The 24,611-nt window shown below is 45.2% G+C and overlaps 1 long non-coding RNA gene across 2 annotated transcripts in view; it reads right to left on the bottom strand.

The window, feature by feature from the left end:
* Positions 1-24,611, bottom strand: part of LOC146834905 (uncharacterized) — a 139,472-nt gene that overhangs the window by 109,739 nt on the left and 5,122 nt on the right. For both annotated transcript variants that reach the window (XR_014960352.1, XR_014960351.1), the window contains exons 2-3: positions 300-348; positions 80-199 (exon numbers count right to left, since the gene is read on the bottom strand). This is a non-coding gene — a long non-coding RNA (uncharacterized LOC146834905). The remainder of the gene's footprint in view (positions 1-79; positions 200-299; positions 349-24,611) is intronic.

Here is a 24,611-nt window from a genome sequence, read left to right as displayed (position 1 = left end):
CGGGTGCAGCAGTATAAAGGCTGCACTCAAGAAGCCCGCCTTGCCCATAATTAGTGGAAAGAAATCAATGTATTCTTACCTTAGCTTCACAGTGTTGTTTTCTCCTGATTTCCTGACACTGCAGCGGATCTGGAGCCTCATTTTTGGCGGTGGATGCTTGGCGTTTGCTGCTCCTGATACTCTTGTCATTTCTGCAAGCCTACAGGAAGCAAAGGAGGCAAGAGGTTTTATCAACAGCTAACTGCTCTTATAAGTAGATAAGGTGCATGTCTGAAATGTGTTGTTGGACATACACTCACCGTTCAGTGCTGTGACTTCATAACCGTCATAGATGGTGATATGTATACTCTGCAAAAGAAGGAAAAGACAATGATAAGTGGTTATTCCCACTAAAGTACAGTGGTTTAAAATAGTAGAACAATCATTTCTAAAGACTTTCTCTGGCGCTCTTTGGAGCATCACTCAATCCCTTCTCATATTGATTTGGGGTTTTGCGAGACATTGAAAGAATGATGTAATTCCGTTAATTTTTTTATCTGCCTTTGAGTTTAGTTTTTTTATTTGTTAGGTAAATAGTGAGGGTTATTGTGGTGTTCTATGTGTGGTGTTGTTCGGAGTCCTTCCTAAAACACTGTTTTGTGTTTGTTTCAATTTCCAGGATTTACACTGCGTTTAGGGTTGCAGCTACTAGGTTCTAGTAGGAAAGTGGGATGTACCAGGTAAAAACATACACTATTAATTTATGTTCTATTTATTATGATCATGTAAATGCCTTAGAGGTAAAGATCCTAAAAGGTATTGCATTATTATTATAGACACAAAACAACACTATGGAATCTGCAATGGAGAGAACTAATGCAGACTCCTCGAATAAAACCCAAGGGTGTCATCCTGTGTGTTTTTTCTCCACTTACCCTTTCCCCTGGTGTATATTCTGCCAGCCTAGTTACTATAAGTGTTCCAGCGTTCTTTTATTTATAAGACACCACACCTGGGTACTGTTATCACCTGGTGTTACATCCATTGTCCGGTGGTTGCAGGGCTCTGATGGCATAGGGAATCTGCTTCTGGCATTCGCTTCTTGCTCTCGCAAGATTGCACAGCCAAAAAACAGGCCTGGTTGTGTCCAGACATTACATCACCCTACCCTGCTCAGACCTACGGTTCTGGTAGCATTTCTTCACTACTGACACTGACACTGTATTTATTTGTTTTCAGAACATCAAATTATATGTCATATCCCAGAATTCTCGAGGCATATGTATAAGAAAGTGGCAGAGTGCGTGTTAGCTCCAAAATTGCTGACAACTTGCTATGTCACTTTAGAAATGCATGGAAGGCCATATTTACAATAATACGGTGCGCCCCTGTGTTTCTCCCTGTGCTGGCATTAAGTTCAGCTGCCTAGCGCCAATGCAGGCACCCTTGCACCATAGTGCAAGGGTACCTGCATTGAGAGAATGATTGTATATGTGCAGGAAGGTGTCCCTTTCTGCACATACACAATCTAGAATGGTGATTTGTAACTTCTGTGTGCTGCATTGGGCAGTATACATAGAAGTTGCAAATCATAATTTTTTAAATTATTGTTTATGTGCAGGAAGGGACACATTCCTGCACATAAACAATCATTCATGGCAATTTGCTGTTTCTATGTGTGCTGCACAATGCAGCACACATAAAAATGTTGCCATGTTAAGACCAGGTTTTCCCTGGTCTTAATTTTGGCGCTGCCTCCTATTTACGCCACCCTTGTAAATATGAGGCAGTGTCAAAATCAATGGGTGTTGCGACGAAACGCCCACCCTTACACCCATTGCACACCCCTTTCCCGCTAAGTGTGGCGTGAAAGGGAGCCTTATTTACAAGTCGGTGTTCAGCTTTGTTAAGTGGCTTAATGCTGACTCAAAAATAATCTGCTATTTCAGTTATTTATGCAACTTGTTTCTGTACCTTGACACAGATTCTTCCTGCTGATTGCATTTCCTTGCTTTCTACAACTTGTATTTGTATTTACTATGTGTGACAGTCATCCCGAGGGATATCACGGCACCATAAAAGCTGTATCCTGATGTGAAAGTGAGTAGCAACCCAGATATCTGAGCAGCGGAGTCAAGGAGGTCGCCCCAGGAAGGCCAACGGAAGCAGTCCTTCCATCTGTGGATGTATTGGCAGTCCCGCCCGCAACTAGGGTCCGCTGAACACCGGCAGTGGGTGAGGAGGGCTAATGTTGCTCTGGAGTGTGTCGGTCTCTCTTTTACCTGGGAGAATGGATCGGACATTGTTGCCCCCCTCTGCCCAGGTCCTGTGCACATGGACAGCACAGCTGTGCTTCGGAGACTGCCTGCCCCCCTGACTGTCTGGCACCTCCCCCCTTCTTGTTCCTCCTCCGTTGGGTCGGCTCCCTGGCTTTCTTCGGACTTGGCACTCCTAACTCTTGGACTGGGACTCGTGTGCGCCTGCCATTTTGGGACCGTCTCTTGCTGTCGCTCTTGTCCTTCATGCGCCATCTTGCGAACGTGGTCTGTTCCTCTGTCCCCACTGGTCTCCAGCTGGGCGACCTCTCGGTCATCCTCCTTCTCCACGGATATGCTCCCTGTTTGTGACTATTGTTTCTACTTCTGGTCCCATCTCCGTTTTCTCTCTCGCTCTCTCTCTTTCCTGTTTCTATCTGCTTTTCTTACTTGTTTCTCGCTGATACTCTTGCAAATGCCATGCTCTGTAAATTTGTAATATATAATTGTCCAACCCTATTCGCTTTTTAAAAGTAATCTTGAGTGTTGTTTTGCAACTTGTATATATGTAATTCTATCCACTAGAATCTGTAGTAGACATAATTATTTATTACTGTTCTTATTTAACTTTAGAGTTTTTCCTGTTTGTTTCTTCTCCTTGAGTGAATCTTCAACTTATATATGCAACTCTAACCTCTAGTATCTGTAGTAGGCGTATGTACTGACTACTGTTCTTTTGCGATTTTAGAGTTGTTCTGTCTGTATCTTTTATGTAACTCATGTACTCCGAAGTCCTTATGTAATGTTACTGGTCCTTTTGTAAAGCGCTCTAACCACTAGTATATGTAGTAGACCTTTGTACTTACTACCATTCCTATGTGATTTAAGAGTTTATCTGTTTTTATCTCTTCCTTGAGTGACTTTACAACTTGTACATTTCCAATTTTTCCCTCCTTTCGCTCCACTTGTACATTTGCAATATGTTTTCCTGTTTTATATCTCTTATGTAACTCATATAATCCATAGTCCTTATGTAACGCAACTGGTTCTTTTGTAAAGTGCTCTGACACCTTCGGATAATGTTGGCGCTATATAAAATCGCATTAAATAAATAAAAAAATAGAAAATATAAAAAGGCAAAAGCTGCGAGTGTCATCTGTTACAGCCTAGGGAACAGTGATGTTTTCAGCTTTTTTCTGAATACCATGCAATCTTCCGTAAGGCAAAGGTCTAAGGGGAGTTCATTCCAGTGAACGGCCACCAAATTAGAGAAGGAGCGGCCTCCTATTCTGACTTTCTTAAATCGTTTGATTTTGGCCAAAGCGTGATATTATTTTAACCACACGTAGGTGTGACAGAGGAGTCACGCTACTAGTATCAAGAGTGAGAACTGGCAAAAGATTTCTTTTTTTATTGTCTTTATTACCAGTTTTACATAAAAAGACAAAAAGAGTAAAGCAATTCAACATGGCAACATGTCAGCTTTGCAGCACTGTTCCCCCAATATACAAGGGTGATACACAGTACCTGAAAGTAGTTCAATCTGGGCCGTACTGGGGGCTACCGATCCCCCACTTACATTCCCACCCAGTATAGCAGTCAGGGACCACATCTGGGCCTCACACCTGGCTGACATAAGACATTCTACTTCTTCCCATGGGGGAGGGAGTGGGGTGCACAGCTCCCCACCGACCCCTCACAACAACCTGGAGTAAGCGCCTCCCTAAGGGGTCTCCATCTCCACAACAGGGGATACCGGTCAGGAATCCCTATCCTCCCATTCCACCATCTCCACCATATCTCTAAATCATGCTTGTGTTTTCACCCGGCCAGAAGCTTTCTTTTGTTTTTCAACAGTATAACCCTTCACTAGTCAGCCAGATGATCCAATGAATGAATTCCCATAGCAGACTTCTGATGTAATATGGAAGTGCAGGTTACTAATTTCAGCCCCTGCAAGGCACAACTTTGCTCTTCATGCTTCTACGGTTGGAAAATTGAGTACCATAAATTGGGTAACAATAACACTTGTTATTGACAGTGCCTGGAAACGTGGTGCTGTAGTATATGAGCACTAAGGAGAAGAAATGTACAGCTCCCAGACTGTACGATTTCTCACAGAGCTGCAGAGAAACTTATTTTCTTTTTCTTTTTTTTTAAATGTTTAGTTAAATGAGAAGCCAACGCCTTGACCTAACATTTTCACATTTCTCATTGTTCAGCAGCAAAATAGACATTCGTTTCGGAAAAAAAAATATTATTAATATGCTTTTACAGTGATTATGTTATCAGAAGAATTAAAGAGGAACAGTGTTGTCAGCATTAAAGCAAAAGTGATGATATGAAATGACATTCATTTCTAAATCCAAACTAAAATGCAAGCCAATAATTTGTTTTTACAGAATTGGAATGCAGTCTTTAAGGGAAAAAAGAAGCTTATTATTCAATTTAGATGTTACACCCATTATACAGTTCCAACATTTGACAGTAGGATTGCTTTGTGTAGAAGGTTTGCATGTGCACCACAGGCATGTATGCAAAAGGTGAAGATACAGAGGTGTAGGCTGTGAATTGACTTTAGAGTGGATAATGTGCATTCCTCAAATATATTTAAAAGTAAGAAACAGAACATTATTTGAACGAATCGTGCAGATGATGTAAACTAAGAGTATTCATCAGAGAAATAATATACTGTGATAACGACTTCTCTCAATCAAGTTGTGAGATGATGGAACTCTGGTTACATGGACAAAGACTTAGAAAGGCAATATTCTTTTTGGATGCTGCTGTTAAAAAAAAATGCTTTGCTATACTCTCAATGCTCATGTGATGCATACTATATCGAAAAGTTATTGTTGTGCCCAGAAGCACAACGGACGAGGGTCACTAGGACCTTGAGGGAATGACTGCCAGCAGGGCGCGTGACACACTTATTGTAAGAGAAAGGAAAGGAATAGTAATTATCAGCCAAGGGGACAAGAGAGGCCAGGGAGAGGAGAGATGAAGATGGGATGAGATAAGGATGACCAGCAGTAGAAAGTCTGTGTTTGAAAGCTACCTTTTATAAGTAAAAATAAAGGCTTCCACAGTGTGATGATTGTGGTGTATTACATGGTACGGTTGTGCGGCCTTACTGTGTAATACACTAACAATACTGTCCTGGGTCCAGTCAGGCTCAAGTGTAAAACCTTTAGCTCTACCCTGGGTAGCTGTGGCTCCGAGCATCAAGGCTTAAACAAAGGATCTAGTGAAAAGCATTTAGATGTACCAAACAATGAAATAATAAACTCATGGAACATGAAAGAAATCTGAAACCCATTTATAAAATAGATTATACTTTTATGAATTCATAGACAACAAGATAATCAAAATACATCAGAGGCTTCCACAGATATATATTTGTAAGTAAAACAAATCTCAGCTTTTTAATCCAAAGTGCAAATAAGCATTAGTAACTGTAAAGTTTGGAAACTTTTGAAAAGCTTGAAAGAGTTGTTTTCAGCTACTCTGGCCCAAGTTGGGTGAGCAATTCGAACAGGGAGAAGGTCAGGGGTGCCAATTAGGAGTATGTGGACAGTTACCTGTTCACCAAAGCAGTCTCAAGTCCAGTTCAATACTTTACATCACGACCAACATAGACTTCATTAGAGTGGTCCTGATGCTGGGGATGCAGGATGCTGGAAGATACTCTGGGTGCTGTGTGGTTGATGGGGGTGTCCTTGTGTTTATTCCTCAGTTAAGATGGGGTAAGTTTGACCACCATAGTCGGTGCCCATTTTTGAGCCAGCAGAAGGCCGGCTGCGACTGCCCTACGGATCTCCATACACAGCGGGTCCAGCGTTATCCTTTGGTGATGGTGTCTGCCTTTGGGGACCAATCTGGACCGAGACAATACTCCCGGGTCCAGCAGACTCAGGTGCAACCTGTGGCTGTCGAGGATCGGTGTCTTGGGTTACCCATCAGTGTGAGAAGTTAGCCTGATATATACTGTCCACTAGTTATAGTGGGAACCTTGTATCAGTCCAAACAACCCCTTATTGGTTATAGGTTAAAGACAACCTTTATTGAAAGCTATCCTAGTGGTAGCTATGGAGAGCAGCCTTCAGGCTAAGTCTTGAAGGAATGTAAAGCAGCTTGTTTTACCAGTCTATAATCTCTTGAGTCACTAAATGAAAGATATCCACACCAGGTATATATATAAAATATATGTACTTAGTAATAAACACACCTTATGAGCCTAGAGGTCAAAACATATAAGTTGCAGTAAAATAGCACAAATACACGTCAGGCCCTAAAATAGTAGTATAAGAACCACGACTTAACTAGACACAAGGCCTAGAGCCTGTAGAATCGCTGGGACCCCAAGGAACCACCCAAGGTAGTGACACAGGGGACCCACGGGGGCCTTGTGCAGTGTGTGAACACAGCCGCGAGCTCCCGTTAGCTTCTATGGGGAAAGTCGCGGTTAGATTTTTAAAGATTAGGGACACTTAGAAATGAGTCAGGACCAAACCATTTGGACTTAGGAAGTTCTAGGGCTAGCACCCATGGGAGCACCGGAGTACTCGTGTTGCCTCCCCCAGGGAAACCGGGTGCATAGGTGTCTTTTGGTGTCGGGTCACATCGTCGATTTCAATGGGAGCTGGCGAAGAAGTGCTGCTGCCATGAAGATACGAAGTGTCCGAAGAGATCCAAGCCTGGATCGAGGATGAGAAGAACCTGAAATCAGTGGGGACAGAGTCTGGGTCACTAGCCAGTGACCAGGAAGGCGATGAGCAGATGCCCACCGATGTCGGGTGATTTTAGGTGAAAGAGGTGAAGCTTGACTCTTCAGCCACGAGGACCAGGAGGTGTCGAGGACAACCAGGAGCTGGATTCAAGCTGTCCCATGAAGGATGTCGAGTGCTGCAGCATTGGTGCCCAGATTGGACACAACAAGCCTTGGCAACAGCAACCCACGCAGAAATGAGAAAGATGCTTGGGTGCAGACCAGCGAGGTCTGTGGGACTCACCACTTGGTTGGAGGTCAGGGCACATCTGAAGTAACCACAGAAGCCCAAGGAAATACAAAGTTACCCCCTCAGGGACCCACCAGTCAATGGACCAGGGATCACAAAGGGACCTCAAGAAGAAACACAAAATGGCAGCCCATGGGTCACTCAGAAGGACCAGGCTGACAATCTTCAGTGGATTCAGTGCTCAAGGTGGGGGCTACAGGTTAGCCCAAGCAGGACTTCAAGTGGCACCGAGAAGCCAATGCACTTGCAAAAGTGCAAGGTGACCAGGAGTTCCGGTTCCACGCTACTCACGAGGGCTGCGGGTCTCAGCTTTGCTGGGGACTTGGGTCGGCCTCTGAGATGTGTGGAAATCCTCATCCCGGGCTGCAAATACTTTGGAGTCCGGCAGGAGCTTTGGAAATGCAGACCAGCAAATTGCTTCGCTGGTGCCTGCCAAGCAGGGGAGTCACTCCTTGACCCCAAGGGAGATTTCTTCAGTCCTCTGGTCTTGAGCAGAGCGTCAAAGGTCCAGAATTTGGCTTCAGAGTTTCGTCCAGGGTAATCTAGAGGCCTAAGGACTGGGTCCCATACTTATACTAAGGTAGGGGGTTGGACATACTCTGGGGACCCACCTATGGGAAGGTTTGGAAAGAGGGGTGGCTACACTCATTTCCTTTGTCCAGATTTGTGCAAGAGCATGGTCTGGAAGCCCCGGAACCGGTTTCAGCTGGACAATGCACGGGGACACCAAATGTGCCCCCAGTGCAGGACTTCAAAGCACTCAGAGAGTGCTCCCACCCAGCCCCAATACACATAAGCCTGTCTGGGAGGTGGTTACACCTCCCTGTGACAGTAAACCTATTATCCAGGTCTTCCCTGCCAGAGTTTCGGTCAGCAGCAGGAGGCCAGACCCGTGTCTGTGGCTGCAGCATCCATTTTGTGATGCCAGGGCTCTATTAAGTTTCTACCGGGTATACCAGTGCTGTCATGTCTCTCCCTCTAGAAGGGTGGGATCATACTCCCAGTTACTGGTGTGGGGTTATGATTCCGAGGTGTTTGACACCAAACACGACATGTTTCTGTGCAGCCAGTCCAAAGTTAGCATTTACCGTTTGGTTATAAATTATAATGCACTTAAGGGTATATGGTCAGGCTGCACTACTGACAACCCCGGAGAAGAGATTCTGAAGGCTGCAGAGGGGCTCAGCTCATGCCTGGGCACCCCCTCACATATAACCAAGCACCCTGCCTTCAGGATTGATAAGGCCTGCCATAGGGGTGACTGATAGGTTTGTATGTGCAGTATATGGTGAGATATAGTGAACCTCTATCTCAGTAAGGGGTGCATGCACCACCTTACTCAGGCTGCAGTAGCAGACCTGTGGTGTCATTTTGGGTGGCTTTCCAGGGGTGGCATAATACATGCTTCAGCCCCGGTAGGCCTCTGGGGTACCTATGCCCTGGGTACATAGTATGCCATGTACTAGGGACTTATAAGGGCAACTCATATCCAATCTGGACTGTACCTAAAGTACTTGGAATCATTTTAGAGAGGAAGCAGCTAGGCTGGGGCCCTGAATATCAGGGTTCCAGCCAGACTAAAGTCGAAAAACAGTGAAACACCAGCAAAAAGTGGGGGTAAACATGTGAAGCAGATCCTACTCTCCTACAATCGGTGGTCAATGGTGATTCAAAGAATGTGGCTGCTGGCTTGCCAAAAGGGGCGACTTCAGCATTAATGGCCCAGATGCCGGCTTCAGGGGGTCAGCAGATTGACCTTTGAGGTCACTTTTTTGGTCTTGGGCTTGTGAGTGACTTTTCCATGAGCCAAGAGCCACAGACACAGCCTCTCTTTCCAAGCCTAAGTTGAAGCTAGTGCAGCTAGTGCAGTCCAGCAGTTGGTGCAGCCTCTCTTTGCCAGGTCCAAGGATCAGCAGGGCAATCCTTCTTTGTCCTTTCTCCAGTTTGTGATCTGAAGTTCAGGGTGCCAGGGGTGCCATATTTATGTCCAGAAGGTGCCCTGGCAAGATGATGCGGTCACTAGCCGATGGGCTTCCAGGACCCCTCCTACAAGGTGATGACCTCCGGCTATGTGTGGCATCTAGAAATCCCAGAATATACTATTCTGCCCACTCTCAAAATGTTTGAAACCTTCCTTGGATATGAGGAGCTTGGTAGCCCAACCTTGAGGTGTGGCTATCTGTGGGGTACACATCCACTGGAAATTCAGTTTGGCCACTGGTTTCTCCTCTCTGTTCCCACTGCCAGCCTGTCTACCTGTACAAAGAGGCAGTCTTACAGGATGTGATCGTTATTTGTCAGCCAAAAGCCGCTTCACCTTTTAGACTTTCTTTTTGCGCCAACACACTAAGTGGTGTCCTCAAAGAGGGAAGTACCAACTCCCTTTGTAGCAGGCTTCAATTTTTCCTGAGCCTGGGAGTCGTTCACAGCACTTCTCAGGAGGGCAGAAGGCTGTCTGATGGCCAGCAACTGTGCGAGGCCACTGGACAAACTCAACAACAGAGTGGCAACTTTACAAAAGTTACTTTTCCTTAAAAGTGACATTAAGTTTTACTAGGGAACCGAGTCGTTTTTAATACCATGATTAATTTGATACCTTTAATTACTCATTTTAGTATTCTCATTCAAATGTTAGCCATACTGAGAGGTCAGCTACTAACTGAGTTAGCCAAAGGAGCTGCTAACTTTTCCACAGAAAAAACAACAGTTTGGAGTTTTCGCTGTTAGGATATATCAAACGTATTTGTCCTTGTTAATAATATACAGCTCCCAGCCTTAGGGCTCTGTAGGCCTTCCTTAAGGGAGACATATATTTTAAGGGAAGTGGGGGACTTTGCATTGGTTTAAATAGCAAAGTCGAGCTAGTAGTTTTAAAACTGCTCTTTCAGGCTGCAGTGGCAGGCTGGCAGACATTTTGTACTTTGTCACACTCAGGGTGGCACAACCAGTACTGCAGCACTGGGGGTTGACATACATGCCCTGGGTACACTTGGTACCATATACTAGGGACTAATAAGTAAGTCAGCTTATGCAAATTGGGGGTAGCTAATTCAACATACAGGGCCTCATTACAATGTCGGTCAGGTTTTTGCCTCCAACCGACACCGTCGCGGTCTCGGGACCGACTGACCTCCGGTCAGTGGTCCCTACACTGCAATTACAATGCGATTGTACGTGGTGCGGTCCCATACTCCCATTTCTCTATGTGAGCTTGTGCTACGGCCGTAAACCGGCCATAGCACAAGTTCCCATAGAGAAATGGGAGAATCTGTTCATCCCTGCACTGCATGGCATGCACCTCAGGGTGCCCGCCACATGGTGCAGGGATTAACAGGGGGCACCATAGATGTCCCTAGGCCCCCAACCAGAGGCCACACGGTGAAGGGGGCCCAGCGAGGGCCCCCAATGTTGCTTTCAGACAGGCTTTCCATGTCTGAAAGCCCGACATGAAAGTTTGTCGGAAACTGACATCATATTCCCTATGGCAGACACGCTGTCTATAGGGATTATGTGCCAGTCTCCGACTGGCAGGCAGGCTCCTTGAGCCGGAATGACCATCCAGGTTCACTTTCGACCACTTACATCGTAATGTGGTGGTTGAAACTAAAACCGCAGTGAGACTCGGAAAGCCACTGACCTCTGGTCAGAGGCTTTCCAACTCTCCTCATAATTAGTGCCACAGCTTGTAATGAGTTAGCTTTCCGACTCTCCTCATAATTAGTGCCACAGCTTGTAATGAGTTACAACACTAGCACTGAGGACTAGTTAGTAGGCCTCAGTGCACTCTCAGATTTTGGGGTGATCATGCAAAAAGAGGCATTTCCTTCACCCCATAACTGTTTGGCCTTTTTTCCCCACCACCCAGTGCCGAGCTAATTTTTTTTCTAGTTGGGATAGTTATGTTATGTTATGTTAATAGAATTTATAGAGCGTAACGGTTACCCTAAGGTGTCCTGGCGCTATGAGTTGCCTGACCGGAGGAAGTGGAAAATCATTGAGTAAAATGCCGTGTCTTCAAACCCTTCCTAAACAGGAGAAGACTGGGGGCATTCCTCAAGGAAAAAGGCAAGTTATTCCAAGTCACGGATGCGCTGGCCTTTTTAGAAAGAGGTGTCAAGACTTTTTTCACGCTAGAGGACCAAAGGACCTAGTAGGAACATACCATCTCAACTTGTCCTGCAAATATTGTGGGCCTGATCCATTAAGGGCCTTAAAAACTGTACAGAGGGCCTTGAAGCAAACTCTCTGCCACACAGGAAGCCAGTGTAGCCTAACTAGCTCTTTTTTTACCGATACAAATTTCGGGATACCTGATAACAGCCTCGCAGCTGCATTTTGAGCCAACTGCAGCCTGTTGACCAGATGCTGACGGGCGTTCATAAGAATGCCAATACAGTAGTCCAGTCTTGACATGATAAGCACCGTGACCCCCGTCCTGAAGTTCCCTTCTGAAAGGTAAGGTTACATTTTCCTTAGAATTCGTAGCCACATACAACAGGCAGAAACCACGGTGCTTATATGATCACTGAAGGTCAGTTTGCAGTCTACATTTACGCCCAGATTTTTTGCTTTCAGCGAGGGATGGGGGCAGCTACCCAATTCTGCCGGCCAGCAGTCAGGTGTCCAAACGTTGGGATTGTTTCCAAAGACAATAATCTCAGTTTTGGACGAGTTAAGTTAAATTAAGTTAAGCCATCCATCCAGATATCTCCTTCATACAATCATGAAAACGCACTCCTGTTTCTTTTTCCTTGCCATCCTTAAAAGATAACACTATTTGAGTGTCATCCGCATAAGACGTTAGCTGAAAGCCATGGGATTTTATAAGACCGGCCAGCGGAATCATATAATTGTTAAAAAGGGTGGGACTTAGTGAGGATCCCTGAGGGACCCCACAGGGAAGGCAGAAGGAATCAGATTTATGGTTACCCAAATTGACAGTCTGGGATCTGTTGGAGAGAAAAGAGTATAGCAGTTTCCAAGCCGCCCCTTGTACTCCCACCTCCGACAAACGGTCCATCAAAACCACATGATGGACCGTGTCGAAGGCTGCCGAGAGAGTTCACGCTTGGGGCTCCATATGTTATTCTACACATAAGGTATCCACACCAGATTTGTTTCCTTTTATTTCCAACATCCTGGACATTTTACCAGAGATTGTAGATTTCCCAGGAGGAGGCTGACGAAATAGGAAAAAAGTGCTCCAGATAAAAATGTTATTTTTTCCTAAAAATTGCATTGACGAATGGTTTGCCAGTGCTAAAGTCACCATCTTACCTGTTTTCAGAAACGGGCAGAGCTGAATAAAAGAAAATACATTTTTTACCATAATTTTGGCATTTTTCAAAAAGGTAGCTCATTTTTTAGGTCTCGCTGAGCCCAGCACATGCGCTGGCTCGGAGAGACATTTTGTATGTGAGATTTTTAAGTACTGCTGGCAGGCCTAGTGCTTGCGTGCACGTGAGCATGCACGTGCGCAGCCGCCATGCGCTAGGCCAGCCAGCATCACTCAGGAACGCCTTTAGCGCATCATCGCGATCACTTTCGCATTCACAGTGACCGTGATGACTTTCGTGTGGCCGCGCGCGCGCACACAACTCCTGCTTCTCCCCCTCCCCCACCACTTATCGCGTCTTGAGGCCGCTTGCCTTTTCAGTATTGCATACAAGCAAACTTTCCCTGATTCTTTCTGTAGCCAGTGCCTATTTGTGAGTTAGTAACATCTATTTCTTTACCAAAGGTAAAGAAATAGATTTTTTTTCTATTTCTTTACCTTTGGTATAATCGTGGCACCTGTGCTTTTTTTATAACATTAAAAGTAAAGCGCGGGTGCCGCGATTATACCAAAAGTAAAGAAATTGAAGTTTTTTTCTATTCCTTTACTTTTGGTATATTCGCGGCGCTCGCGCTTTACTTATGATTAAAAGTAAAGAGCGGGTGCCGCGATTATACCAAAAGTAAAGAAATAGAAAAGAAATCTATTTCTTTACCTTTGGTATAATCGCGGCACCCGTGCTTTACATTTTTAATGTTATAAATAAAGCGCGGGTGCTGCGATTATACTAGACTACTGGTGACCAATTGCGCTTCACGAGCTGTAGACATCTTGAAGTCAGGCAAGACTTTGGGAGTGAAAGAGCCCTACTAGAATACTGTACTCAAATCAACAGTCACTACCTTACATAGTAAAAGTAAAACCGGCCTATAGAAATGCACTTGTGTTTGCATTTCTCAAGGTTATACATGCAAGCGGTAAAATATATAATAGAGCTTTAAAAACAACGGTGGTCTTTATCATTTCCAGAGAACCGCGCACATTTGCCAGTCTCGTTCAAGTCAGTTCATACTGCAAGCAGTCTTTTAAATGTGCCTTACTCGTCTACAGTTAGTTTCTCACATTTTTAGTTTGATTTCTCTTCCTTGCACATCTGTTTGTAGTCCGTTTTTTATTTCCAATGAACTCCTCCCCAATGACACCGTCGCGGTCTCGGGACCGACTGACCTCCGGTCAGTGGTCCCTACACTGCAATTACAATGCGATTGTACGTGGTGCGGTCCCATACTCCCATTTCTCTATGTGAGCTTGTGCTACGGCCGTAAACCGGCCATAGCACAAGTTCCCATAGAGAAATGGGAGAATCTGTTCATCCCTGCACTGCATGGCATGCACCTCAGGGTGCCCGCCACATGGTGCAGGGATTAACAGGGGGCACCATAGATGTCCCTAGGCCCCCAACCAGAGGCCACACGGTGAAGGGGGCCCAGCGAGGGCCCCCAATGTTGCTTTCAGACAGGCTTTCCATATCTGAAATCCCGACATGAAAGTTTGTCGGAAACTGACATCATATTCCCTATGGCAGACACGCTGTCTATAGGGATTATGTGCCAGTCTCCGACTGGCAGGCAGGCTCCTTGAGCCGGAATGACCATCCAGGTTCACTTTCGACCACTTACATCGTAATGGGGTGGTCGAAACTAAAACCGCAGTGAGACTCGGAAAGCCACTGACCTCTGGTCAGAGGCTTTCCAACTCTCCTCATAATTAGTGCCACAGCTTGTAATGAGTTAGCTTTCCGACTCTCCTCATAATTAGTGCCACAGCTTGTAATGAGTTACAACACTAGCACTGAGGACTAGTTAGTAGGCCTCAGTGCACTCTCAGATTTTGGGGTGATCATGCAAAAAGAGGCATTTCCTTCACCCCATAACTGTTTGGCCTTTTTTCCCCACCACCCAGTGCCGAGCTAATTTTTTTTCTAGTTTGGATAGTTATGTTATGTTATGTTAATAGAATTTATAGAGCGTAACGGTTACCCTAAGGTGTCCTGGCGCTATGAGTTGCCTGACCGGAGGAAGTGGAAAATCATTGAGTAAAATGCCGAGTCTTCAAACCCTTCCTAAACAGGAGAAGACTGGGGGCATTCCTCAAGGAAAAAGGCAAGTTATTCCAAGTCACGGATGCGCTGGCCTTTTTAGAAAGAGGTGTCAAGACTTTTTTCACGCTAGAGGACCAAAGGACCTAGTAGGAACATACCATCTCAACTTGTCCTGCAAATATTGTGGGCCTGATCCATTAAGGGCCTTAAAAACTGTACAGAGGGCCTTGAAGCAAACTCTCTGCCACACAGGAAGCCAGTGTAGCCTAACTAGCTCTTTTTTTACCGATACAAATTTCGGGATACCTGATAACAGCCTCGCAGCTGCATTTTGAGCCAACTGCAGCCTGCTGACCAGATGCTGACGGGCGTTCATAAGAATGCCAATACAGTAGTCCAGTCTTGACATGATAAGCACCGTGACCCCCGTCCTGAAGTTCCCTTCTGAAAGGTAAGGTTACATTTTCCTTAGAATTCGTAGCCACATACAACAGGCAGAAACCACGGTGCTTATATGATCACTGAAGGTCAGTTTGCAGTCTACATTTACGCCCAGATTTTTTGCTTTCAGCGAGGGGTGGGGGCAGCTACCCAATTCTGCCGGCCAGCAGTCAGGTGTCCAAACGTTGGGATTGTTTCCAAAGACAATAATCTCAGTTTTGGACGAGTTAAGTTAAATTAAGTTAAGCCATCCATCCAGATATCTCCTTCATACAATCATGAAAACGCACTCCCGTTTCTTTTTCCTTGCCATCCTTAAAAGATAACACTATTTGAGTGTCATCTGCATAAGACGTTAGCTGAAAGCCATGGGATTTTATAAGACCGGCCAGCGGAATCATATAATTGTTAAAAAGGGTGGGACTTAGTGAGGATCCCTGAGGGACCCCACAGGGAAGGCAGAAGGAATCAGATTTATGGTTACCCAAATTGACAGTCTGGGATCTGTTGGAGAGAAAAGAGTATAGCAGTTTCCAAGCCGCCCCTTGTACTCCCACCTCCGACAAACGGTCCATCAAAACCACATGATGGACCGTGTCGAAGGCTGCCGAGAGAGTTCACGCTTGGGGCTCCATATGTTATTCTACACATAAGGTATCCACACCAGATTTGTTTCCTTTTATTTCCAACATCCTGGACATTTTACCAGAGATTGTAGATTTCCCAGGAGGAGGCTGACGAAATAGGAAAAAAGTGCTCCAGATAAAAATGTTATTTTTTCCTAAAAATTGCATTGACGAATGGTGTGCCAGTGCTAAAGTCACCATCTTACCTGTTTTCAGAAACGGGCAGAGCTGAATAAAAGAAAATACATTTTTTACCATAATTTTGGCATTTTTCAAAAAGGTAGCTCATTTTTTAGGTCTCGCTGAGCCCAGCACATGCGCTGGCTCGGAGAGACATTTTGTATGTCAGATTTTTAAGTGCTGCTGGCAGGCCTAGTGCTTGCGTGCACGTGAGAATGCACGTGCGCAGCCGCCATGCGCTAGGCCAGCCAGCATCACTCAGGAACGCCTTTAGCGCATCATCGCGATCACTTTCGCATTCACAGTGACCGTGATGACTTTCGTGTGGCCGCGCGCGAGCACACAACTCCTGCTTCTCCCCCTCCCCCACCACTTATCGCGTCTTGCGGCCGCTTGCGTTTTCAGTATTGCATACAAGCAAACTTTCCCTGATTCTTTCTGTAGCCAGTGCCTATTTGTGAGTTAGTAACATCTATTTCTTTACCAAAGGTAAAGAAATAGATTTTTTTTCTATTTCTTTACCTTTGGTATAATCGTGGCACCTGTGCTTTTTTTATAACATTAAAAGTAAAGCGCGGGTGCCGCGATTATACCAAAAGTAAAGAAATTGATGTTTTTTTCTATTCCTTTACTTTTGGTATATTCGCGGCGCTCGCGCTTTACTTATGATTAAAAGTAAAGAGCGGGTGCCGCGATTATACCAAAAGTAAAGAAATAGAAAATAAATCTATTTCTTTACCTTTGGTATAATCGCGGCACCCGTGCTTTACATTTTTAATGTTATAAATAAAGCGCGGGTGCTGCGATTATTCTAGACTACTGGTGACCAATTGCGCTTCACGAGCTGTAGACATCTTGAAGTCAGGCAAGACTTTGGGAGTGAAAGAGCCCTACTAGAATACTGTACTCAAATCAACAGTCACTACCTTACATAGTAAAAGTAAAACCGGCCTATAGAAATGCACTTGTGTTTGCATTTCTCAAGGTTATACATGCAAGCGGTAAAATATATAATAGAGCTTTAAAAACAACGGTGGTCTTTATCATTTCCAGAGAACCGCGCACATTTGCCAGTCTCGTTCAAGTCAGTTCATACAGCAAGCAGTCTTTTAAATGTGCCTTACTCGTCTACAGTTAGTTTCTCACATTTTTAGTTTGATTTCTCTTCCTTGCACATCTGTTTGTAGTCCGTTTTTTATTTCCAATGAACTTCTCCCCTTCAGTGTGTCGTGGTAGATAGCAGCTTATCATTAGAGTGGGTATTCATAACGATTTGGTGCAGGCTGTCAGAGAGACTTCACGGGTGCCCTTAATAGCAACGATGGCGGTACTGATGCGTAGGGGAGTGCAGGTGAGGCACTGTGGTGTAAGGAGTGTGTTAGCCCAGCTGCTGGACCCTTTGCAACGAGAGCTTTCTTTTGAAGTTTTATACAGTGTGAACTCGACCCGAATTGGAGTGCTTTATGTGAAATAGCAGTTTTCATCAAAGTGCCTATAACAATGGGCAATGATCAGAATGAGAATGTTTGTTTTGTTTACCTGTCACAAATACATTCTTAAAGAAACAATGATCTATGGTGAGGTCTGCAAATGTATGCATTTCTGTGGGCTGACGGGTTTAACACGTAACTATAGATTTACTGAGTTTGCCACATAATTTGCAAAATGTGTCAATTTCACTAAAAATGTTGTTTCTATTTCAAATTGAAATGTGCCACATAATTTTCATAAGTTTTTGCATAATTGAGATAACTCACATTAGGGATCCACTTTTTTAGTGTTCTCCTGCATATTCGCTTGTGCTGTGCTTGTGAAACATATGACGCACACCTTTCATTACATAAGTGCGTACTTTTAGACTTGCTTTCTGTTCAGCGCAATGTTTTAGATGGTGCATCCAACTAAATGTGTTTTTCTCTGTGATTTACAAAGGACAGCAATACTTAAAGTGGCTTCCTGTACTTCAGTGCTAGACAAAATATAGAAGTGTTGTTGGACAACATTTTGAAGAGGAGCTTCAGGACAGCATGATTTTCATTAAGGTGTCATGTGCAGAGTAAAATACATGGCCAGGCTGTGCTGCAGTAGTATATAAAGTTTAATGTGCATCATCTGCCTTATGTGCACTGCATTGTGAGAACCGCATGGTGCACTCAGTGTTTCCTTTGTGCAGAATATGCAATATGCAAGAGTTTGTGAACAACGTTTCGTTTTGGTAGCTTGATGTAGGGTGTGTGTGTCTTCCCTCTCCCACTACTGAGAGCACAGGCTCTCCATATTCTGCGGACGAGTGTGCCCTGTTCAACCATACACTTTTTATATTAAATATTTTTTTAATAAGGTCGTTCAAATATACATGATCTCAACTTAATTATAGACAAGGTAACAAAAATGCTTTTAACAGTTTTTTTATTATTACTTTGCAACATGCTGCACACAAGCCCCACTGCTCTACAACATAGCAAAGCCAATAGCTATAGCTAAACACTTAAAAGGTCTCAAAGGCGAGACCTATTGGCTTTGACAATGCTTGTTGTATTTTTTATGCTCCCAACCTACTTCCAGTTTGTGGTCGAACCAGTGTGAAAGCCATAGTTAATCAAGGAAAGCTATAGATTTCTGGAAAGGAAACAAAATGTGGAATTCAGCAAGAGGTTATATGTGTAGAACTCGCAGGGTTTCCCAAAGAAACTAACTGTTTAATTAAAGAAATAAATACATTTTCATCTGCAACGTTTTGTCATAAAGGCAGATATATAAAAGCAATATCCCATTATGTCTGATAGACCCTTCTGGTTGCCCGCATATGCAGGGTCTGTAGGTTCTCTAAGAACTTATGGTACCCAAAGACAACTGAGTTGCACTGTACAGTGGGGGGGAAACCCTTCCAAGGATACCAGGTCTAACAATTGTGCCAATTGCTGTATTGTGATTGGTTAATTCCTGAAACATTTGGTTCTTGTTATGCTGACTATGTGGCTTTTGCTGTGCATTTTACTGTAAAGGAACCTAATTTTGGAGGTGAGACAGTCTGGTTTGCCCTCATTCATTGAGAGCAACCCTTGTCTGTCTGTCTCTTGCTAAGGACTTTTTTTTTACTTTGAGGCTTGACTCCATGTCAGACTCTTGCTGTTTTTGACTGAACCTTATGATAATTACCTATATTTGATTTACCATGCTTTTTGACTAACCATTGTTTTTGCTTTCTGTCTTGCACTTTTTACTCAATAAACTTTCATGGTTTCTTACATTTACGGGTCTTAAGTGTGATTGTGATTCATGAGGCTTATTTATTTGACTAACTTGATTATTCCCTGACAACCATATTTAAAAAAACTATTAATTAAAACACTGATTACTACATTGGGATGAGGTCCTATCACCTTAAAGAATCATCACTACTCTCCTATGTACCAAAATGGGGCACATATAAGGGTGTGATTTCAGTTCTGTACCCGACCTCCACGACCCCCCTCAGCCACCACCGACACCAACGCCGCAGCCAAGGAACTCCACCGGTGGATCGCCAACTGCGCCGACAAAGTAGCACCTCTCCGGCAGACATCCACTAAACGCCCTCCTAAGGCTGCCTGGTTCCCCAATGAACTCCTAGAGGCCAGACACGCCTGCAGACGCCTCGAAAAAAGATGGAGGAAACAGAAGACCACTGAAGCCCACACCGACCACAAGATCGCCATTAATAACTACCACCAGCTGATAAGGGACACCAAAACAACCTTTATCAGGGAAAAAATCAACACCAACTCATCCAACACAAGGGAACTTTTCAACGTCATCAAGCAGCTCACCAAACCCTCATGCGAAGCCACTGACATCACACCCTCCCAAGATCTCTGCAACAAGCTCAGCGCCTAGTTCCACCAGAAGATAATGACCCTTTACGACAACTTCAGCGAGCCAACTATTGCCTTCACCCCTCCACCCACCACCACAGTCTCGCCAACCATCATCACCTGGAACCCCGCATCCATCGGACTTATCACCACCACCATGAAGAAAACTCCCTGAGGAGCCCCTACGGACCCGTGCCCCCCGCACATCTTCCACAGAGCCTCCACGGCCATAGCCCCTGAGCTAGCCCACACCATCAACTCCTCCCTGGCCTCTGGCACCTGCCCCATGAACTGGAAATGTGCGGCAGTGAAGCCCCTCCTCAAAAAACAGTCGGCTGACCCAACTGACTTTAAGAACTACCGACCCATCTCCCTCCTCCCCTTCGCTGCCAAAGTCACAGAAAGGTTTGTGAACGCCCAACTGACCACCTTCATCGAGGATCACTGCATCCTGGACCCCTCCCAATCCGGTTTCCGCAGCAACCACAGCCCCGAGACAGCCCTGCTCGCAGCCGCCGCCGACATCCGCATGCTGCTCGACCAGGGCCACACCGCAGCCCTCATCCTCCTGGACCTCTCCGCAACCTTCTACACCGTCTCACACTGGACACTAACCATCAGGCTCCACAAAGCGGGAATTCAGGGGGACGCCCTCAACTGGATCCGATCCTTCCTCTCGAGCAGAACACAGAGGGTCATGCTCCCCCCTTTCCTCTCCGAACCCACTGACATCATTTGCAGAGTTCCCCAAGGATCTTCTCTGAGCCCGACTCTATTCAACATCTACATGGCTCCCATCGCCGCCATCATCAGGCAGCACGGGCTCAGCATCATATCCTACGCCGACGACACCCAGCTCATCCTCTCCCTCACCAAGAACCCAGAAGACACTAGACTCAGCTTCAGGAAGGAATGAGAAACGTGGCCACCTGGATGAAGGACAGCTGCCTCAAACTCTACTCCGAAAAGACCCTACACCTCCGCCTGGAGCAACTCCTGGTGGCCTCCTTCCCTCGGGCCCCACTCACCCCGACAGACCACGCTCAGAACCTCGGCATAATCCTCGACTCCTCCCTCTCCATGAAACGCCAAATCAACGCTATCTCCTCTGCCAGTTTCAACTGCCTCCGGATCCTACGAAAAACCTTCAAGTGGATCTCCCCAGACTGCAGAAGGACCGTCACCCATGCACTCATCACCAGCAGGCTCGACTACGGCAACGCCCTCTATGCCGGAATCAACAAATCCCTACTACGCAAGCTCCAAACCATCCAAAACGAAGCCGCCAGGCTCATCCTAGGGATACAGCGCCATGAACATATGAATCCGCACCTGCGAGAACTCCACTGGCTCCCCATCGATAAGAGGGTCACCTACAAACTACTCACACACGCCTACAAATCCCTCAACAACATCGGACCCAAATACCTGAACAACCGAATGAGTTTCCATGCACCCAAGAGGAACCTCCGCTCAGCCGACCTCGCCCTGGCAGAGGTCCCCCGCATCCACAGAAGCAGAGCTGGAGGGAGAGCTTTCTCCTACACCGCAGCCACAGCATGTAACACTCTCCCAGTAGACCTGAGACGCTCTCCAACCCTGAACACCTTCAGACTGGCTCTCAAGACCTGGCTTTTTGACTGACCGGAGCAGCCCCGCTTTTCCTCCCACAGCGCCTTGAGACCCTCACGGGTGAGTAGTGCGCTTTACCAACCCCTGATTGATTGATTTATAATACACTAATTTGTTCTGTACATTTGACAATAGTGCTAAGGAAACAGAAAACTGTTGGCAAACACAACTGGGCATAACATGTATGGAGGAGGAATGGGGAAGAGTGAAAAATTGGTATCAAGAAAACCTATGTATTTCTGAAACAGGACCAGATATGGAGTTTAGGACAAGTGGTTTGTACATCACTGAAATGACTGATGTCATTTGAAATGTCATCAGTGATGTCATATGTGTCATCAGCAGTGCATTGCGGAGGCGCGAGTTATAGTTAGCTGAACTAACTATGACGGCTGAATTTTTCTGGTTTTGTACGAGTGAAATGTCCAACTAACTGTAACGTCCCTGAAACCTGTGTTTTTTTCAGTGAATTTCTAAGGATTTTTAAATGCTAATTTCTAACTATAACGTCCCTGAAACCTATGTTTTTTTCAGTGAATTTCAAAGGTTTTTTTAAAATGCTAATTTCTAAATATAACATCCTTGAAACCTGTGGTTTGGTCAGTGAATTTCAAAGGTTTTTTAAATGCTAATTTCTAACTACGCCTACGGAGGTAGGACATGTGCAGAAAGGCACAGAAAGAAGCAAGAGAAATGCAGAAAGAGGCAACAGAAGTCCAGAAAGACGAAGAAAGGTGCAAAAAGAAGCAAGAGATGTGCACAAAGAACCAACAGAGGAGCAGAAAGTGGCCTTGTTGCAAAGTCATCCTGTGCCCCCAACTTTTTGTTGACGGGTACTGGTGGTAACTGACTCTGACTACCCAGGCTCGGAGCCAGTGTTATGCTGAAAGACACTTAGAATACAGTGAAAACACTTACATAAACTAGGGTACACTATGGGTTGGGGAACTCCTGTGATTGGCATGACCTCCCCTGTATGGCCCTACATAATAGGGCAGGGGGATTAAAACTCCCTCTAACTAAGATGTGCAGAAGGAGGCAAGAGAAGTGCAGAAAGAAGCAATAGGGATGCCGAAAGAGGCAAGAGAGGTGCAGAAAAAAGCAACTGAAGTGCAGAAAGAGGCACGTGAGGTACATAAAGAGACAACAGGGGTGCATAAAAAAGCAAAACAGGTGCAAAAAGAAGCATGGAAAGTGCAGAATGAAGCAACAGAGGTGCAGAAAGAGGCAAGAGAACTGCAGAAAAAGATAAGAAAAGTGCTGAAAGAGGCAAACGAGGTACATAAATAGACAACGGGGTGCAGGAAGAAGCAACACAGGTGCAGAAAGAAGCATGGAAAGTGCGGAATGAAGCAACAGGGGTGCAGAAAAAGGCAAGAGAAGCGTAGAAAGGAGCAAGTGAGGTGCAGAAAGAGCCAGCAGAGGTGCAAAAAGAGGCAACAGAGGTGCAGAAACAGGCAAGAGAAGTACACAAAGAGGCAAAAGAATTGCTGAAAGAAGCAACAGAGGTGTAGAAAGAAGCAAGAAAAGTGAAGAAAAAGGCTAGTGAGATGCAAAAACAGGCAGGAAGTGTACAGAAAGAGGAAGGACAAGTGCAGAAAGAGACAACAGGGGTACAGAAAGAAGCAAATGAGGTACAGAAAGAGGCAACAGACATGCAGAAAGAGGGAAGAGAGGTGCAGAAAAAGGCGAGAACAGTGCAGAAAGAGGTACATAAAGAGACTAGAGGGGTGCAGAAAGAAGCAAGACAGGTGCAGAAAGAAGCATGGAAAATTCAGAATGAAGCAACAGGGGTGCAGAAAGAGGAAAGAGAAGTGTAGAAAGGAGGAAGTGAGGTGCAGAAAGAGCCAACAGAGGTGCAAAAAGAGGCAAGAGAGGTGCAGAAACAGGCAGGCGAAGTGCACAAAGAGGCAATAGAATTGCTGAAAGAAGCAACAGAGGTGTAGAAAGAAGCAAGAAAAGTGCAGAAAGAGGCAATTGAGATGCAAAAACAGGCAGGAAAGGTACAAAAAGAGGGAAGATGAGTGCAGAAAGAGACAACAGGGGTGCAGAAAGAAGTAAATGAGGTGCAGAAAGAGGCAACAGACATGCAGAAAGAGGGAAGAGAGGTGCAGAAAAAGACAAGAAAAGTGCAGAAAGAGGCAAAAGAGGTACATAAAGAGACAAAAGGGGTGCATAAAAAAGCAAAACAGGTGCAGAAAGAAGCATGGAAAGTGCAGAATGAAGCAACAGAGGTGCAGAAAGAGGCAAGAAAACTGCAGAAAAAGGGAAGAAAAGTTCTGAAAGAGGCAAAAGAGGTACATAAATAGACAACAGGGGTGCAAGAAGAAGCAACACAGGTGCAGAAAGAAGCATGGAAAGTGCAGAATGAAGCAACAGGGGTGCAGAAAAAGGCAAGAGAAGTGTAGAAAGGAGCAAGTGAGGTACAGAAAGAGCCAGCAGAGGTGCAAAAAGAGGCAACAGATGTGCAGAAACAGGCAAGAGAAGTACACAAAGAGGCAAAAGAATTGCTGAAAGATGCAACAGAGATGTAGAAAGAAGCAAGAAAAGTGCAGAAAAAGGCAAGTGAGATGCAAAAACAGGCAGGAAGTGTACAGAAAGAAGAAAGACAAGTGCAGAAAGAGACAACGGGTACAGAAAGAAGCAAATGAGGTACAGAAAGAGGCAACAGAGGTGCAGAAAGAGGGAAGAGGAGCAGAAATAGGCAATACAAGTGCAGAAAGAGGTACATAAAGAGACTAGAGGGGTGCAGAAAGAAGCAAGACAGGTGCAGAAAGAAGCATGGAAAGTGCAGAATGAAGCAACAGGGGTGCAGAAAGAGGAAACAGAAGTGCAGAAAGGAGGAAGTGAGGTGCAGAAAGAGCCAACAGAGGTGCAAAAAGAGGCAAGAGAGGTGCAGAAACAGGCAAGAGAAGAGCACAAAGAGGCAAGAAAATTGCTGAAAGAAGCACCAGAGTGGTAATAAGAAGCAAGAAGAGTGCAGAAAGAGGCAAGTGAGATGCAAAAACAGGCAGGAAAGGTACAGAAAGTGGGAAGACGAGTGCAGAAAGAGACAACAGGGGTGCAGAAAGAAGCAAATTAAGTGCAGAAAGAGGCAACAGACGTGCAGAAAGAGGGAAGAGAGGCGCAGAAAAAGGCTAGAAATGTGCAGAAAGAGGCAAAAGAGGTACATAAAGAGACAAAAGGGGTGCATAAAAAAGCAAAACAGGTACAGAAAGAAGCATGGAAAGTGCAGAATGAAGCAACAGAG

The sequence above is a fragment of the Triturus cristatus genome, chromosome 4_2, assembly GCF_964204655.1.
Source record: "Triturus cristatus chromosome 4_2, aTriCri1.1, whole genome shotgun sequence".
NCBI classification, from domain to species: Eukaryota; Metazoa; Chordata; class Amphibia; order Caudata; family Salamandridae; genus Triturus; species Triturus cristatus.
The sequence above is the reverse complement of the archived record's forward strand: the minus strand, read 5'-3'. Positions and strand labels throughout refer to the sequence as shown.